We start from the raw sequence: 14,854 nt of genomic DNA on the forward strand, positions 1-14,854 counted from the left end.
CATGCTTTTTTTTTTTTTTTTAATTTATTTATTTACAAGGTGGGGCAGAGAGAGTTTTTTTTTTTTTTTAAAGATTTATTTATTTACTTGAAAGGCAGAGGCAGAGACAGAGACAGAGACAGAGAGAGAGGTCTTCCATTCGCTGGTTCACTCCCCAAATGGCTGCAATGAACGGAGCTGGGTTGGTCCAAAGCCAGGAGCAAGGAGCTTCCCCCAGGTCTCCACATGGGTTCAGGGGCCCAAGCACTTAGGCCATGCTCCAATACCCTCCCAAGTGCATCAACAGGGAACTGGATTAGAAGTGGAGCAGCTGGGACAAGAACTGGCACCCATATGGGATGCCAGCCACCTGCTACGTGCCAGCAGTGGCCCCATCTGTGGCACACTTTGAGTGGCAGATTTCTGGCCTGCCTTGTGCAGCCACTTGCCTGTAGTTCAGGGTCCTGGCACCCACTCAGAAGCCCCCTGGTTTTATTCTTTGTGTAGATTGAAGGACGCCTGGGACCCCTGGAAGGGAAACCCCTAGCCCTACCCCCACCCCCGCCATACTGTCCCCTCCTGCTGAACCTGCAATGCAGGAAGGCAGCCAGTTACATCACGAGCCAAAGGGTCTATTGATCTGGTGTGGCGGGGACTGTATTGGATTGGAAACACCCGGCTCCCCACCTCTCAGGGGGAGCCTCGGGAGAGCAGAGACCTTCTCTGCCTTAGTTTATTTTGTAATTAAGGGGGAAAGAGCCCAGGCGGAAATGTAGCTGGAGGGCCAAGGCTTTTAAATTTATGTCGCTGAACAGCCCATGAGTCATGCCACCCACTGTGAAGCTGTCAGCTCTGCTGGAGTCTCTCCCTCCTTCTCAGTGGTTTCATGCGAAGTCTTGCACTTTCTCCCTGTATTTTTCTTTTAATATTTATTTATTTATTTGAAAGCCAGAGTTACAGAGAGGGGAGAGAGAGAGAGAGAGAGAGAGAGAGAGAGAGAGAGAGAGAGAATCTTTCATCCATTGATTCACTCCCCAAGTGGCCATAATGACCAGGGCTGGGCTAGGCTGAAACCAGGAGCCAGGAGCTTCTTCTGGGTCTCCCATGTGGGTGCAGGGGCCCAAGGACTTGGACCTTCTCTCACTGCTTTCTCAGGACATCAGCAGGGAGCTGGATCAGAAGTGGAGCAGCCAGGACTTGAACTGGACCCATATGGGATGCCAGCTTTGCAGACAGCCACTTAACCTACTGCACCACGACGCCAGCCCCCACTTTTCCCAGTATTGAGTGTAATGGGGGTGCGGAACCAGTCACGGCCTGAGCTGGGATGGGCACTCTTGGTTGTGCACTTGCAGCCTGTGGATGTCAGTGCCATTGGTTTTCTCTGAGACTTATTTGAGGGGAACAGACCTAGGAGTTCTTAGAGTCACAACCATCGGTGGGAGGGAAATGTGTGTATGTTATTGTGTGCAAATCCAGCTCTGCGAGACTTTGGCAATGAACGTGGCTGGTGGCTCTGGGTCTAAGGCAGCCCCTCCCTCATCCAGGCTCAGCATGAATCTCTCCTAGGGAACCCCTCTTGGATGGCTCCTGGGCAATGGATCAGGCCTGGCCATTTTCTCTGGCCCCTGGGTTCTCCTTTGTGGCGTGAACGCTGTGTGATGTGGGCGAGACAGAAGCTTCGTGAGCAGCTGCCCCCGGCTGTGAGGCCCCCCACAGCGCCAGTGCCTGGCCGTCAGTGCTCGCTTGCACACACATGCAAGCAGTGGGACAATACATGCTTTTCATAGGACTTAATGAGCGTGGCGCCAAATGTAAAGCAATATGGAGGTTCAACGTTAGCTTTTCCCCAGAAGGGGCTGCTTGCTGTAATCCGTAGAACAAACTCTCAAGAATAAAATGATGATCCTACTATTTATTTCAACTCGGCTGATGGATGGTGCTAAGCTGTGTAGCCACATTGTCCTCACACCCTCTTACAAGCTAATCATATTCACGCTGAGCCTGGATGAGGAAGGGGCTTCCCTAGGCCCAGAGCCATCAGCCACGGTGACTCCAGCATCTCAATCCCTTAGCAAAAGAATCTCCGGTTTTTAGCAGGAAACCCAGTTACCCAGAATAAAGACTCATTTCTCAGTCCCCCTTGCTGCCAGCAATGGTCATACATGGTGGCAAATGAGTGATTTCTGAGAACTGCTTTCTTCCTGTCTCCCTACTTCCTGTGGGTGGGCTATAGATATGATGACTGGAGTTTGGCAGCTGTCTTGTGCTGTGAGAATGGCAGCACGGCAAGATAGATTCTGCATATGTTTTAAAGGGTTTCCATCACTTTTATTTTATTCTTAAATAGTTTATTAATTCCACTCTTCCACTGGCTCATACATTAATTAATTAATTCATTTATTCATTAGGGACTATTTCAGGGATGGCTCCTTCAGGTTAGGTCAAGCTTCACATCACAGCTATTGCTAAAAGAAATATTTGAGGGTAGGTGCTGTGGCGCAGCTGGTTAAAGCCCTGGCCTGAAGTGCCAGCATCCCATATGGGTGCCGGTTCTAGTCCCGGCTGCTCTTCTTCCGGTCCGGTTCTCTGCTGTGGCCTGGGAAGGCAGTATAGGGTGGCCCAGGTCCTTGGGCCCCTGCGACCACGTGGGAGACCCAGAGGAGGCTCCTGGCTCCTGGCTTCAGATAGGCGCAGTTCCTGCAGTTGCGGCCATCTGGGGAGTGAACCAGTGGATGGAAGACCTCTCTCTTTGTCTCTACCTCTCTTTGTAACCCTGTCTTTCAAATAAAAAAAGAAAAAAAAAAAAGAGAAGTATTTGGGCAGCAAATACCCTTTCAATTAGACTTTCAATTAGAGATCTTTTAGTTTTTGAAAAGCAAAATGTTGTGATAAAATACAAATTAACAATCAGCATCCTATAAATTGCTTGGTGTAAAACCACTGAAAGTGAACCTTCAAGACATAGTACTGAGTAAATGAATTGATTGAACAACATCAGTGTCACTTCAACAACCAAAACTCCCTCCCGAAAGGTATTTAGGTATGAATACAATTATGCATTTAACTCAACAATGCTCTAAGATAGCTAACCAGAAAACCAAAATGAAAAAGGGATATTTATGTACAAAATGCTGAGGGACAAAATAAAGAGTACAAAAGTTAGAAACACAGTGGACAAAAACAAAATGGGATTTTCTTACCCAAAGATGATTTTACAATTGACTGCATAAACCAATGATCCTTTGTTGCCTGCAGATTTCTGATCCATATCTTCCATAGAGTGCTTCATAAGTATTTAAATGCACAGGAAATACTAAGTGATGAAGTTTTAGAAAATATTTCAAAGCTAAACATATTTTTTATTTGGAGCCAATTCGTAATAGGTGTTAGGACAAACAGAGCCTCCTACTCACTGTACACTTCTCTTCCTCCTACACAAACCACAAAGCAGCTATCTCAAGTTCAAGTGTTTTCCAATCATTTTACTTAGCAACTTTAGTATTATGTAGCTTGTACCTGCATATACAACATTCAGCGTATTTATAAACTGACCTTTCAGCAAACTTCAGGGACATCTCTATCTGATTACCCTGACCCAATTCAAATGCACAGGATATAGTGCAGAGTATGCCAGAATGACTTGAGCTGTGCATCTTCATTTCCAGCTAAATGTGCTTCTCCACACCTGCTCTGTATCAAGTCCATACCTCGATAAAGCCCCAAGGTGCATCTGTGTTGCTGTATCTTTTTCTAAAGGATTATCATTTTCTTCTGTGCATTCATACAAATGACGGTCATAAGCACACATTAAAAATGTAACTGGGCTCCAGGCAAGAAATATCCTTTCAAAAACACTGAAGTCAGACATCGTTCTGTTGGGAGTTCCAGCTATCATTGGATTTTGACTTGTTGGATGCCATGCAAAGGAAGCAATGTAATTGTCACAAGGTTGCCCGCTTCTTCCAATTATAGTGGAATAAGAGTGAGTGTATGCTGCACATCATACAATCTAATAATATTACTATCTCTTCTTCTTCTTTTTTTTGACAGGCAGAGTTAGACAGTGGGAGAGAGACAGAGAGAAAGGTCTTCCTTTTTCCCATTGGTTCACCCCCCAAATGGCTGCTATGGCCAGCGCTGCGCCGCCTATCCCAAGCCAGGAGCCAGGTGCTTCCTTCTGGTCTCCCAGGCGGGTGCAGGGCCCAAGCACTTGGGTCATCCTCCACTGCACTCCTGGGCCACAGCAGAGAGCTGGATTGGAAGAGGAGCAACCGGGACAGAACTGGCGCCCCAACCGGGACTAGAACCCGAGGTGCCAGAGCCGCAGGCGGAGCATTAGCCTAGTGAGCCACCGCGCTGGTCACTATCTCTTCTTAAAGTGGCAACAGACCAGTTTTAGTTGGTCACCATGCTACTTCTGTTAAGGGCTTTCATTGCTCAAAGTCAAAACTGGCTTCTCAAATTTTCTGACCCTCATAGAAGGAAGCAACACGATCATGGAAGGATGGATCTACAGTCACCCCTTGAACCGCTTTTGTATCTACAAACATTTTTTGGCTTGTATTCCTAAGATTGACTATGGCTAGGTTACAATGCATATGAGCCAGGAGAAGTTTCTGGTCTCATGGAAGCCAAGAGAGAGACAAGTGTCATTCTGTCCTCATAAAGTGGCTTTGTTACTAATAACGCTGAAAGCCTCACTTGCCCCACGGGAGCTATGCCAGGCTTATATTTGCTGCAGATAGCTCACATCAGCACTGTAAAGTCAGCTCTGTGTTCATCAAGACCAGCAGCAAGCCAGTGACTATCCAAAGGATTCCACGCGAGGGTATTGCATTGTCATGCACGCTTTGGAACAGATTCTCTCCCGATCAAATCTTTGAACTTTGAGTTATGACCTTGACCAAGACTTGTGAGGACAACACAACCATTTGCTGTGCAACTGCCAGGAGACACTCAGGATCATAACTGAGATAGCGGACAACGCATTTCATGTAAGGTGTCTCTGGATTTATGGTCGGTAATGCAGCCGCAGTCTGTCGATTCACGCTAAGATCCAGCTGTGAGTGCTGCATTCACAGTCGATTCCACATGATAAGGGCTCAGTTCTGAGTCACATAAAACAGATCTATCAACCTGGTGTGGCCCACAAAATGGCAGGTTCGATACCGCTCCATGTTGATGGACGTGCTCACAGAGCCCAGCCAGGCCCATTCGCTGCACACACAGAAGAACCTGCTAGTGGAGACATCCTGAGAGTTTAAGGAGTGCTCACTTCCCATCGACGCTCTCCCAGCCAAGGAAAGCCACGCTGACACCACGTACATCGCCAAAATCTCCGCTACAGCACTGGCCTGAGGTGGCCGCGCAGCGCGGCGGAGCCGCTTCCGGCCTGGACACCGCCCCTCTCGCCGCGGGTGCCCGGATGAGGGCAAGATGGCGGGCGCGGCCGATGAGCTGGGCGGGCGGGCCGGGCCCCACGACGTCACCACCGCGTGTCGGGGCCGCAGGCCGCCGCGCCTCGGCCTCGGCACGGGAGCTCGATCCTGCATAGTTCCCTGAAGCTGTCGTACTTGCCGTGCACCTGCCAACCTCCGGACGTCATGAATGTGAGTTAAGTCACTGTTATTTTGGATTTGCTGTCACTCTTAGCTGAATGGAATCCTACCCACAGCGAAGACAGGGGCAGCCTATTCCTCGGAAAGGCATTCTTCATTGCTAGAGTGCGTGGCGTGGTTCACGTTACAGGGGAGGGCGTCTGTGATGGGGCTTTGTGAGTGATTGTGGGGCGCACAGATTAAAACACACAGCGAGACTTCTGAGGTCAAGGTAGGAGTCTTTATTAGCCAGCTGGTGACTGCCGTCTCAGAGCAAGGCCAGAGAAGACAGCACGGATTTGCAGTGGGGGGTGTGTGTGTGTAAGGACAAAACCTTCTCTTATCAGGCATAATCTCACGGGGCTTATCATGCAGAAAGCAGGCCTACAGAAGGAAGAAGCAGTTGGCCAGTCAGCCAGTTCCTTTCTAACTTTATTTGTCTTTGCAAAGTTTTTTTTTTTTTTGACAGGCAGAGTGGATAGTGAGAGAGAGAGACAGAGAGAAAGGTCTTCCTTTTTGCCGTTGGTTCACCCCCCAAATGGCCGCTACGGCTGGCGCTGCGCTGATCCAAAGCCAGGAGCCAGGTGCTTCTCCTGGTCTCCCAGGCGGGTGCAGGGCCCAAGCACTTGGGCCATCCTCCACTGCCTTCCCGGGCCACAGCAGAGAGCTGGCCTGGAAGAGGGGCAACAGGGATAGAATCCGGCGCCCCGACCGGGACTAGAACCCGGTGTGCCGGCGCCGCAAGGTGGAGGATTAGCCTGTTAAGCCACGGCGCCGGCCTTTTTTTTTTTTTTTTTGTCTTTGCAAAGTTTTTAAGGACTCAGTTGTTCCCGGTGGGGGTCGGACATGGCATCACTGACCCTGAGGCCGCCTGTGTTACTTGTGGCTGCAGCAGCCGGAGAAGGCGGGAGGAACCATCGTCTAGTTTCCTTGGCCGTTACCAAGCAAGCAGAGGTACAGAAGCCAGCAATGGGCCAGATACAGACCAACATTTATTTTTATGAAGAACAGGTCCTGCTTTTAAAACAACCAAGCAAAATAACCTATATTCTATAACCACCGGGGCATGCTATATTTTGTAGACAGTTTAAACTTTTGAGTCACCTGTCATATAATCTAGTGTTGAGAGCACAGGCTGGCAAGCCGACTCTGAGTCACTGCAAGCCGTGGACACGCTCCTTAAGCTCTTTCAACTTCAGTCTCCCTCTCTGTAAAATGAGAATGATGGTGCCTGGTATCTGTTGATTCCACAGAGCTAATACCCTGAGAACCTTATAGTATGCAGATTCCGTCTCTATATCAGGGTCCTGTACAAAGACATTTCAGTTATAGCTTTTCCCTTCTTTCTAGGAGTCAATAGCTTAATACAAACACGATTGCTGGCTCCTTGGTGTGGCTTTTAGGTTCAATTGTAGAAAGTCTGGCATTATCTTCTTAATGACAACTCATTAGATCCTGTTCATTTGGCACCTCCTAACTACTAGGCATTTTGCTAAGTGTAGGGAACCAAAAAAATAAAAAAGTGGTCAAGATGTAATTGAATCATTACAGAATTTATAGTGATTGTATTGAGACCTTTCTGTTTACAAAGCAATTTTATGACATGCAAATAATATGTTCTGTAAGGATAGAACTTTTAGAGATTCAAACACTGTAATTATATTGTTCAAACTCATTTATGGAAATAAGGTAAACTGATTCCAGTTGAGCTGGGGGCATTGGATAGGAAATCCAGATGCCAGCTGCCTACTCCTTAGAGATCTGACTAAGCCTGACCTGGACTCTGAAGTTGTCAGCCTCCTGAGAGTCCAGAGACTTAGTCCCTCTTGTCTAGAGTTCTCAAATTTCTAGAACCTTCTTATTGCTTATTTCTACCCTGCATTCTTTTTTTCCTCATGAGCTGTTTTGTATTTTGCTTTATTTTCTATTTTTTTTTTTTTTTGAGAGAGAAACTTCTATCTGCTGGTTCATTCCCCAAATGCCTGCGACAGCTGGTCAGGTTGAATGAGGAGCCAGGAAGTCAGTCTGAGTCTCCCATATGAGTGGCAGGAACCCAGCTATCTGCACCATCACTTGCTGCCTTCCAGAGTGTGTGTTAGCAGGAAGTTGGAGTTAGGAGTGAGAGCTGCACGTTGGTGCACCTACTCTGATATGGGTCATGGGCATGTGAACCATTGGGCTAAACACCTGCCTTCCCTCCTTTAGTTTCTATGCAAATTTATTCCTCTTTCCAAGTAGATTGTAAGGAATTTGAGGGTAGGTACAATGACTGCTTTCTAAGATTTGCTCACAAGTCTCAGGGCAGTGCTTTTTTTTTTTTTTTTTTAAAGATTTATTTTATTTATTTGAAAGAGAGTTGCAGGGGAGGTAGAGACACACAGAAAGATCTCTTCCATCCACTGGTTCACTCCCGAAATGGACTTAATGACTAGGGCTGGGCTAGGCTGAAGCCATGAACCAGTAGCTTCCTTCAGGTCTCCCATGTGGGCTCACGGGTCCAAACACTTAGGCTATCCTCTGCTCCTTTCCCAGGTGCATTAGCAGGGAGCTGGATTAGAAGTGGAGCATCTGGGACTCGAACTGGTGCCCATATGGGAGGTAGGGGCTTTAAATTGCTGTGCCACAATGTCAGCCCCTGTATTATTGACTTTCATAAAAGATTTACTTAGTTATTTGAAAGGCAGAGTTATGGGGGTGGGGAAAGAGAGAGAGAGAGAGAGAGAGAGAGAATGAATATGAATATGGGTGAATGTTCTGTCTGCTGTTTCAATCCTCAAATGACTGCAACAGCTGGGAATGGACCAGAGGTGGAGCAGCCAGGACTCACATGGGATGCCGGTTTTGCAGGTATAGGCTCAACCCACTGGGCTACAACAACGGCCACATAATGCATTATTGTTAATGAGTTACCCCACTGTGTAATAGAAGAGGAGAATTTCTTTCTTTTTTTTTTTTTTTGACAGGCAGAGTGGACAGTGAGAGAGAGAGACAGAGAGAAAGGTCTTCCTTTTTTGCCGTTGGTTCACCCTCCAATGGCCGCCGCGGTAGCACGCTGCGGCCAGCGCACCGCGCTGATCCGATGGCAGGAGCCAGGTGCTTCTCCTGGTCTCCCATGCGGGTGCAGGGCCCAAGCACTTGGGCCATCCTCCACTGCACTCCCTGGCCACAGCAGAGAGCTGGCCTGGAAGAGGGGCAACCGGGACAGGATCGGTGCCCCGACCGGGACTAGAACCCGGTGTGCTGGTGCCGCAAGGCGGAGGATTAGCCTAGTGAGCCGCGGCGCCGGCAGAAGAGGAGAATTTCTTTCTCCTAGCCAACCGTAACATTGGACCATTGGCCTCTCACTCCTGCTCAGCTTCTGTTAATCACTGTTCTTTTCTCAACTTCTATGAGATCAACTTTTTAAAATTCCACATGTGGGTGAGCACTTGCGTGCTTGTCTTTCTTTGCCTGAATTATTTCCTCTAGGTCCATGCATGTTGTCACAAATGATAGGATTCCATCTTTTTTTTTTTTGTGGCTTGATAGCATTCTGCTGTGTATCTGTACCACATTTTCTTTATCCATTTGTCTACTGATGGACACTTAGGTTGATTTGATCTCTTGACTATTGTGAGTAGTGCTGCAATAAACATAGGGGTGCAGATGTTTCTCCAGCACACCAATTGCCTTTCCTTTGGATATACGCCTAGCAGTAACATTTCAGGACTATGCAATAGTGCTATTTTGTATTCTTAGAGAAAAATCCTTTACTGCTCCTCACAGTGACTATACTAGTTTGCATTCCCACCAACAATGTGTAGGAGTCCCCCCTTTCTCCTTATCCTTACAAGCAGTTGCTTGTTTTTTATTTTTTATTTTTTTTTATTTTTTTCTGTTTGGTGATGACCATTCTCATGAGTGAAGTGACATTCTGTTGTGTTTTGATTTGCATTTCTCTGATGGTTATTGATGTCAACCATTTTTTTCCTCTATCATTGGTCATTTGTATGTCTTCCTTTGAGAATGCCTATTCAGGTCTTTCACCCATCTTGAAATTGGAGTGTTTGGCTTTTTGATATTGTGTTATTTGAGTTAACGAGAAATTCTGGATATTAATCCTTTATCAGATGTCTTATTTGCAAATATTTTCTCCCATTCTGTTCAGGCTCTAAGTCTTGACCCATTCCATTTGGGCAGCTGAGATTCTCAAAGTATGTAGATTGCATCTCTGCTGTTGAGGTAGAAACCTGGGCGTGGACCACTCCAGAGTTAGTCACCCACACACCAGGCCTTGAGTTCTTTCCTCAACCCCAGGCAGGTTGGATTTCCTGTGGTACAGAACTTGCCTTGTCTTTTAAGGTCATTACTTGATTTGCTTCCTCTTTTGTTGCTTTCTCTGTTTTATTGAGCCTAATAAAATGGAGTGGTTATTTTACTATTTAATAATTTCTAAGATCAAAGGAAGTTAAGTAGTGATTTCTGCTCTTATTAATTAGTCTTTTCTTTCCCAAATTAGTTTTCCATTGATGTTCTCAACCGATAAATGTAATGTCATTTCTTTCTCTCCAAGAAGGCCATTTAAAATCCTACTGGATTGAGCTTTTGATTGATTCTTGAATTTTAAATAGAGAAGAAATGAGAATGTAAATTAGAACAGATAGGTTTAAAAAGATGTATAAGCTGCCTTTCTCCCCACTGACTCTGCTGTTTCTTAACCATACAAGCTCTAAGGATCACACATTATGTACTTAAATGGATCATCTGTAGTTTGTGGTTGGGGTGTGGAGTGAAATAGGGGAGTATGCTGGACAGGTAATGAAATAATTAAATCTAATGATTTTCTAATCCTTGTGGCAGATGTTCTAATGTTGTTTTTATTTGAATAAATAGTACTTATGGTGGGCTTTGTGGTACAAAAAGCAGGTTAAACTGCCACTTGGTTTGCTTACATCCTATATATATAAGCCTCTCTACTTCTAATCCAGCTTCCTGGTAACACATCATGGGAGGCAACAAGTTATGGCTTAAGTGCCACCTGGATATACAGATAGAGCTCCTGGGTCCTGGCTTAGCCTTGACTGTTGTGGGCATTTGGGGAGTGAATCAGCAGATGGACAAATTCACTCTCTTCTCCCTCTCTCTCTCTTTCTCTGTCTCTCTGTTGCTTTGCCTTTTAAATACGTGAAAAATGAACAAACATCAAAATAATATTTTATTCTCGTATTTTTTTTCTTTCTAACAGTCTTGTTTTTGTGTGTGTTTTCTGTGTTTCTACTGCTCTGAAACCAGATCTCGGTGGAGTGCCATGTAAGTAGGTGTCAGCCTTTTGATGGGAACAATCCTGGGCAGCAATTTCAGTGCTAGTGGGAACCATGGGACGGTGGGAGCCATCACAGTGAACAATTTGAGCAGTTAGGTTCCTAGGTAGCACTGTGGATGGTGCATGCTGGGCACATTCATAAAGGAGGAGCCAAAGTGGTCTCTCTGGCTTGAGATGAAGGATGCTTTGCTTTGCTGTCCACAAACCAGGCTGGGGGCAGGTCTGTCTATCAGAGGAAAGGCGGTGTGCCTTGCTTTTTAACTCTACCTGCCAATTAGAATTTCAAAGACCTGGGTCAGGGTGGGGAAGTGGATACCCTGGAAGTCACATGAAAGTCTTCTGGGGTTGTTTGGGTTTAGATGCTTCTGTACTTAAAATAGCACTTGAAAAATGAGAGCATTGAGTGAGATCAACATGCAAATATTTTCAGGAAAACAGCAACAGACATATATCTCAAGGACTTGAAAGAATGTTTGGCTGGTGTTATCCTCCCACAAGCTAAAGGCTGGGAGCCAAGCTGGGCAGAACCTCCCAGTCTGAGAGACCACCTCCTCTCAGTAAATGCTCATAGCAACACGTACGTCCCAACTCTTGGTTTTCTCTTTGATTTTTTTTTTTTTACTGCAGTTTTGACTAATGACAAACATATTGGTGCTTGGTGCTGTGAGGTGTAGTGTTTTTCTGCTCTTTTTGAAGAGTGAAGCTTGAACCAAGGCAATAAACAAAATCTCATTAGTCCTTTTGAAGTGCTTGCTTTCCCCTTTTCTTTTTTTTTAAGATTTATTTATTTATTTGAAAGTCAGTGTTACACAGAGAGAGGAGAGACAGAGAGAGGGAGAGAGAGAGAAAGAGAGAGAGAGAGAGATCTTCCATCTGCTGGTTTACTTCCCAACCGGCCACAATGGCCGGAGCTGTGCCTATCTGAAGCTAGGAGCTAGGAGCTTCCTCCAGGTCATCCCATGCAGGTGCAGGGGCCCAAGGACTTGGGCCATCTTCTACTGCTTTCCCAGGCTGTAGCAGAGAGCTGGATCAGAAGTGGAGCAGCTGGGACCCGAACCTGCGCCCATATGGGATGCCAGCACTGAAGGCGGTGGCTTTACCTGCTACACCACAGTGCTGGCCCCACTTTCCCCTTTTCTTGGCAAGCCCTGCCCTCTGTTTTTCTCATGCTATGGGGTTATCTTCTGATGTGAGTTTCCTTTTGCATGACTTATCTGCAAAAGTGATAGAGAACTCCCATCCACTGGTTCACTCACCAGATGCCTGCACTAGCTGGGGTAGGGCTGGGCTGGGGTTAACATTGGAAGCTGCGGACTCAATCCAGGTCTCCCACATGAGTGACAAGGATCCAACTACTTGAGCCATCACTGCTGCCTCTGAGAATCACTGGCAGGAAACTGGATCAGGAGCCAGAGCTGGGTATCCAACCCAGGTGTTTTGATATGGGACGTGGGCTTCTTAAAGGCTAGGCTTTGTTTTTAAATGTACAGACTGTATTTATAAATTAACTAACTATCAAAAACAACAACCCTGCTTTGTCTTAAAAATGTCATGTGTGACTTAAAAAAACCAAACCCTCCATCCCTTTTGTCCTTTTGTCTCCTCGTTGCCACCACTCTCCAGAGCTGTTCAGTCTACAGAAGCCCGTACAGCATGTGTTTCTCCATGGGACCATGCTGTGCAGGTATTGATAGCCTGTTTTTATCACACAAGACCGTGGGTACATCTTTCCACGGCACTGCCTGTGAATCTGCCACCTGTTCCTCCTGCTTTAAAAATATATTTTTATCTTTAATTGGCATAGAGTAACTGTGCATACTTATGGGGTACAGTGTGGAATTCAGTGCATGAATACAATGTGTAAGGATCAGTTCCGAGTAACTGGCATATATAACCATCTCAGACGCGGATCATTTGTTTGTCTTGGGAACATTCAGAATCCCCTCTGCTGGCTATTTTGACACATGCATTAATTGTGGCCACCCACAGCTATCCTACTGTGCCACAGAACACTGGAAAGTTCCTCCTGTCCACCTGCACCCTGTACCTGTTGACCATCCTCCCTCCACCCACCGTTCCCAGGCTCGGGTGACCACTATTCTGCTCTTCTTCTTTGAGCCCCGTTTTCTCTTGAGGCTGCCTAATACTCTGGTTTTTTGAATATACCAGGGTGTAACCAGGGTGACTGACAGATATGCTGGCCTCCCAGGAATACCATAATAAAACACTGCAGCCTGAGTGGGTTTAAACAGCTGACATTTTCTCACCCATCTGGAATTGAGATCCATGATCAAGGTGTTAGCAAATTTGGTTTCTGGTGAGGGCCCTCGTCCTGGCTTGGAGACGGCCATCTTTTTGCTGGGTCCTCAGTGCTGCATGTAGAGAGTTCTCTGGGGTTTGCTTATAAGAGCACCAGTGGCCAGCGCCGTGGGCTTAACAGGCTAATCCTCCGCCTTGCGGCACCGGCACACCGGGTTCTAGTCCCGGTTGGGGTGCCGATTCTGTCCCGGTTGCCCCTCTTCCAGGCCAGCTCTCTGCTATGGCCCGGGAAGGCAGTGGAGGATGGCCCAAGTCCTTGGGTCCTGCACCCCATGGGAGACCAGGAGAAGCACCTGGCTCCTGGCTTTGGATCAGCGCAGCGCCAGCCGTAGCGGCCATTGGAGGGTGAACCAACGGCAAAAAGGAAGACCTTTCTCTCTGACTCTCTCTCACTCACTATCCACTCTGCCTGTCAAAAAAAAAAAAAAAAAAAAAAAAAAAAAAGCACCAGCCATGCTCTTTGTCATCAAGTTGTCAAGGAACTGATGGGGCCAGTGCGGTGGCGCAGTGGGTTGAAGCCCCAGCCTGCAGCACCGGCATGCCATATGGGTGCTGATTCGAGTCCTGGCTGCTCCACTTCTGATCCAGCTCTCTGCTATGGCCTAGCAAAAGCAGCAGAAGATGGTCCAAGTGCTTGGGCCCCTGCCACCCTCCCAGGAGATCTGGATGAACTCCTGGCCACAGATTTCAGCTTATCCCATCTGGAGTGAATCAGCAGATGGAAGATCTCTCCCTGTCTCTCCATCTCTCTCTGTAACTCTGACTTTCAAATAAATAAATTCTAAAAGAAATCTGGTTATATGTCAGATCTTAAAGAAAAACAGATTATCCTATGAATCATTGGTTCTCAACAGGAAGCAATATTCTTCACAGCTCTGGGAACTTTCTTTTTTTTTTTGACAGGCAGAGTGGACAGTGAGAGAGAGAGACAGAGAGAAAGGTCTTCCTTTGCCGTTGGTTCACCCTCCAATGGCCACTGCGGTTGGCGCGCTGCGGCCGGCGCACCGCGCTGATCCAATGGCAGGAGCCAGGGGCTTCTCCTGGTCTCCCATGGGGTGCAGGGCCCAAGGACTTGGGCCATCCTCCACTGCACTCCCTGGCCACAGCAGAGAGCTGGCCTGGAAGAGGGGCAACCGGGACAGGATCGGTGCCCCGACCGGGACTAGAACCCGGTGTGCTGGTGCCGCAAGGCGGAGGATTAGCCTAGTGAGCCGCGGCGCCGGCTGGGAACTTTTAAAATGAGTATGAGAGTTGTAACTGTTAGGGGTATTTAAAAATTATGCTGTTTTATTTTTGATTAACATGTGATACTTGTATACATTTATGGGGTATAGTATACTATTTCAACCCATAGACACAACATAAACCAATCAAACCAGGCAACTACTTTTTTCTGTTTCCTTAGCTTTTGTGCTTGGAGCCTACCAGCTCCTGTCTTCCAGATCTTTTTTTTTTTTTTTAAAGATTTATTATTTATTTTAAAGTCAGAGTTATACAAAGAGAGAAGGAGAGAAAGAGAGAGAGAGATCTTCCATCTGCTGGTTCATTTACCAGATGGCTGCAATGTCTGGACCTGCGCCAATCTAAAGCCAGAAGCCAGGAGCTTCTTCTGGGTCTCCCATGTAGGTGCAGGGGCCCAAGGACTTGTACCATC

General features: G+C 46.8%; 1 pseudogene; it reads right to left on the minus strand.

Moving 5' to 3' along the window:
- Positions 1-454: 454 nt before the first annotated feature.
- LOC133766260 (GATOR2 complex protein MIOS-like) lies at positions 455-5,534 on the minus strand (annotated as a pseudogene).
- Positions 5,535-14,854: the final 9,320 nt, after the last annotated feature.

This window comes from Lepus europaeus, chromosome 9 (assembly GCF_033115175.1).
Source record: "Lepus europaeus isolate LE1 chromosome 9, mLepTim1.pri, whole genome shotgun sequence".
Taxonomy (NCBI): Eukaryota; Metazoa; Chordata; class Mammalia; order Lagomorpha; family Leporidae; genus Lepus; species Lepus europaeus.